Raw genomic sequence first — 5,167 nt, forward strand, 5'->3', positions numbered from 1 at the left:
ATATGATATTACGAGGTCTAGATATTCTCCCCTTTTTTATACTTTTTCTCTTACCTTATAATATGTCTCTCTAATCGTAGATATATACCACAGAAAGTTTCTTATTTGACATTTTTTCAAATGCTGCAACTCTAGCAATCCCACTATTTCTCAGCTAATGTCGTGTGAAAATCTTTTTCTTCTTTTGTCCTCATTTGAGTACATTTTCTTGTAATCAGTGATTATATATTTTGCCTTGGTTGTGTTTAAATGAAGGTAAGACCGACCGCACCGTTTAACAAAATCAGCTACGGCTGACCTCACTATCCTGGAGCTGACTAACATTAACATCAGCATTCATGTTTAATCTATGCAAACACCTAAACACAGTGGCCAAGAAATAGTAAGGCACATTTAAATGTGTAATTTTAACACTGCGATTTTTGTGTGTATGAAATCAGATATAACATTTAAATTGCTGAGTATGAAGTGAGCTGGCAGGCCGATATGTTGAATGCAGCCAGAGCCAAGGTAGTTAAGCTAGCAGGCTGTGAGCTTCTTATTCAAGCTATTCGCTTTTTATCAGAGTGGTATTATTATCATTTAACTTGCACTTTTTGTGAAACTCAGCCTCACAGATAAAGCCTAGTCCCTGACTTCAAGGACAGTGAAGATGACCAAAGAATTTACCCATAATCCATGACTGTGAAACTGAGCCGCAACATGGTGATTTTCTCAGACGTCTAATAAAAAACTGACATTTACTTCTTGAAAAAGAGAGCAGTCATGTCTTCACAATGCACCCAAACCCCCAAAAATGTGCAAAGTCTACTTTCCCACCAAAGAAAACCAGCTCGCTCTAAGTGTAATCACACTGTTTGATATACTACAAACCATAGAGGCCTCTGTTGGAAATCCCCACAATTCCTGGTTTCGTTTTTCATACCCCAACTCTTCTCTCTCTACTCCACCCTCCACCCTTCACCACCTCCTGCTCCATTCCTCATCAGTCAACATTCACACGTATCCGAGCGCGCACATATGCACACTGTAAATGTGGCTCTCTTGCATTCGTCAAAGTGGGATGCGACGCTGATTAGCTTCCTGGCAGAAACGCTACCACCCACCCCCTGAGTCGAGGACGGGTTCCTCCTGGAGGGCCCTAGAGTGGGTGGAGATCTGTAGCCGCTGCTGTTTGTTTGCACTGTGTCCTTATTTCCGTGAATTCTGCGCTGACAGGAAGCGTGGAGGGGAGACGGGACAATGGGCTATTGTGAGACCACGCTTTATGTCAGTACAGTCTAAAACAGGAAACCACACTAAGACGTACGCATGCATACACAAACTCAAAGTTGCCCTCACAAAGACTGTCATGTTCCATGTCCAGTTTTTAAGCGGGGACGGAATATTTTCTGAAGATGTAACAATCTTTGAGTCTTTAAGTAATTTCCAATTTTACCTGCATTCTGAACCAAACCTAAGCCTCAACCAAACAGCTACCTCTTAAGAGATGACAGAAAATGTCTTTCTATTCAGGAATTTCAAGCTAACAACGAATATGAACCATACATACTGGTATACTTCACCTTTGATGTGGGAGGGTCTCTTATATTCTTTTTAGACGTGGCTATGTACCTAAAAGCTATTTTTTTATGTCTCTACGGTCAAGCCTAATCTTCATTCATAGCTTGGTTGCTGACCTTTGAACACTGCATGTTGGAGCGTCACATCTTTGTAGTATTTCTGTTTAGCCAGCTGGAGAAACAATTAACTGAACGGTGCCACGAAGGCAGGGTTCAAAATGTTATCTTCCTGTTTCAGAACCAGAAAAAACAGAAGCTACATCAATCTTTTAAAAAAAGAAGACAACCAAAAATTCAAAATAACAACAGATAGAACCGTAACTTATTGTAGACTTTCTTGTTGCGGAGCCTCAGCTCATTTACTGTTTGAAACAGGCTGATCTATAAGGCCACCCTCATCTTCTGGTTGGCTGTCCCATGCAAACAAAAGATTTGAACAGCAGGTGGGTGAGACTCCCGTGATCACAGAAAGAGTGTGTCTGACTACATTATGGACGAAGGTCTAAACATGATGGGCCGATACATTACTCCACATGAAAGAGGAGTCTTTACTGTTCATTTTCTTTTGGCTGATCCTTTTAGAGGTTGTCACCGTGGAGCCTATAGTGGATCATCTATCTCCAGCTCACCCTACATCCCCTCCTTCACTACATCCATGAATCTTCTCTGTGGTTTTCCACTTTTCCTCCTGCCTGGCTGCTCCTCTCCTTCACGCACATGTATTCTATCTTGCTTTTGCTGATTTTCATCCCTCTTCCCTCCACCATACCACCAACCCTTCAGACTCTTCCACCTGCTCCTTACTCTCACTACTAATCACAATGTCATCTGAAAACATTATAGTCCTGACCTTGTCTGACAGCTTGTCCGTCACCACTGTAAACAAGAAGTGACTCAGAGCCGATCCCTGATATAGTCCCACCCTCCATCTCTGCCTCCCTGTCCTCGTACGTGTCCTACACCACCCTCAAATACTTCTCTGCCAGCCTCCACAGTTCCTCTTTTGGCAATTTATTATCTGTTTTTTCTAGATCCACAAAGACAGTGAAACTTCTCCTTACCTTTTCTGTACTTCTCAATCAACACTCTCAATCTCACATCTGTCATGCCTTTTCTCAGCATGGAGCCACGCTGCTGCTCACTGATCATCATTTCTTAACCTACAACTTGTTCCAGTAATTGTATTGTTCTATGTTATGGCCAGTTAGCTTTACCATACCTCCACAGGTATATTAAGTTGACCAACAACCTTTCCACTCTTCATTCACTTCATAACTGCCCTTACTTCCTCCTCACTAGTCCTCTGCACCTAGTCCTGGTTCACTAACTTTCCTCTACATGTCCTCTTCTTGCTTTCATTGTCTCCATTCATGAGCTACCCAGAGTACTCCTTCCACTTTTTCAACAGACTCCCTTCAGTTGTTACTATGTTTCCATCCTTAGGCACCCTAACCTGCTGCACATCCTTCCCAGCTCATTCTTTGGGTCTAGGCAATGATTCAAGTCTTTATGCCCTTCTAATGTCCTCACAGAAAACTCACTACAAAACTTTTTCTTTGCCTTTGCCACCTCTGTGTTTACCATACACCGAGCCTCCCAGTACACGTCTCCTCTTCAAACCAGGGAAATAGTGTTGATAATACATTGTTTTAAACTTTCCACACATCTTCCTTTATTCTGCTCAGTCACAGACATACACACAGATGGGTTTTTCTGACTGCCATGTCCAAATGTCAGGCTGTGACCACAGCAATGTCACCTTTCAGGTTATCGGGGAGAGCCGAGCCCTGAAGCTGGATGATGTATGGCTTCGCACAGACTCTCAAAAGAGTCAAAGGAAGGGGAAGATACAGGAGAAGGGCGGCTATTTACAGACCGCAAATACGTGCCAGAGTAACACAGTTTTCTGTGCATGTGTGTGTGTACATGCAGTTGAGTGTGGATTCTTTTGTCAAAGCCTGTGAATCTAAAGGTGTGACAACACAGACGCTTATATAAACTGTACTAAATGTTTACTCAGTTAATCCACTGGTCAGTGATGTACAAGGCCCTGATAGGAGATCAGAACAAAGGCTCATATGTCTTTGTGCTGTGAGAAATGTCAGTATGTGACCTCTTTGCATATGGATGATTGACCTAGAAGACTGAACCTGTGTGCGCTGCCTTCACTCACACACAAACACATCAGGCGTGCCTCTGATCTAAAGCATGAACAAAATCCCAGTCATGCTAACCAAAAACATGCTCCAGGAGTGTTTGGACAGATTGCTAAGTGGTTATCTAAGCTGGACTGCACCGGGTGCCGGCGTCTGTCTGCAACTCACTGTAATTATTTCTCAGTATGTTTGCCCTGGTGGCATTTAAATGACAACGTGTAAATCCAAGTGGTCAGGTTGCAAGTGTGAAAATAGCTGTTGATTGAGGTTTCTATTTCAATGTGATGAGGAAGAAAGGGGTTTTACTGCTTTCGTGTGAGTAAGAGCGAGAGCTGTATTTTGTCACATTCGAGGTGATGGTTATTGCTTGGATTTAAATGTGAAAAATAACAGTACGTGATGTTTTCAAGCTAACAAGTGGAAAAGCCTGTTGCTTCAAAATTAGTACAAATAGCTGCGTTGACATGATGATGACAGTTGTCGGTCTAATTTGATACCACAGCTGATTAGTGCTAAAGTCAGGAATTCTCCCAGAGACTGTTTTTAAAGGGTTTATGTAACCACCACAGCATGACCCATTGGTTTATAGGCTATCTTTCTGAAGTCTGCTGTTCTGGCATTTTGACTTGTTGTTTTTCTTTGGACAAGCAGGAAGCGTAGACCTCTAAGTTAACAGCTAATGCTAACTAGCCTGATTAGCAAGGTACATCCACAGACTGTAGACCTCACATGAAAAATATTTAAATTTCACTGACTGCAAAAAATAAAGTCTAGAGGGCCTAGAGACTGAACAGTGACCCAGTGGCACTAGGGGAAAATGTGCATTCTCGGACCATTTGCTGGAGGTTGATAGTAGCTGCAAGGTAAAACTGGTCAGCTGACCAATTAAGCTAGCAGCCCTTATTTGTTCCTTTCAACAACCTTAAATATTAGGAAGGAGACAGAAACAAGATCTCACAAGCAAAGCAGTTTTGGTGTAAGGCAGTAAACATGTATTTTTGTACTGTAGAGTCATCATGGGAGTGTGTGAGGATTCGGAGCCTGCTTCAAGTGGAACTGCCGATTTTCTCTTATGACCTCATTTTTAAGCTCTGGTGGCTGCCACTTGAATTCTTCACATATGCCCTTAAATGTAATTTGTTGCCACTAGGGATAATGCATGATGCTATCACACTGAGCACAGCAGCTGTTGCATTAAAAGGTCAAACTAGTACTTGCAAGCATTGAGTAAAAGGGCATTTGTGAGTCAGGAGGATTTTCAGTAGGTGAAGTTTTTTTTATTTTTTTATTTTTTACAGTGCACCATTTCTAACAACTTGTAAGTGAAAGAGTTTTTGTTTATTCCAAAAGGGATACACTTCTATATTGTCTTAATCTTTTTTAATAGACTTTATATTTTACTTACCATTCTTTCATCATACTAACCAGGAAACATTCACTTCAGGATCC

This window comes from Neolamprologus multifasciatus, chromosome 8 (genome assembly GCF_963576455.1).
Source record: "Neolamprologus multifasciatus chromosome 8, fNeoMul1.2, whole genome shotgun sequence".
Taxonomy (NCBI): Eukaryota; Metazoa; Chordata; class Actinopteri; order Cichliformes; family Cichlidae; genus Neolamprologus; species Neolamprologus multifasciatus.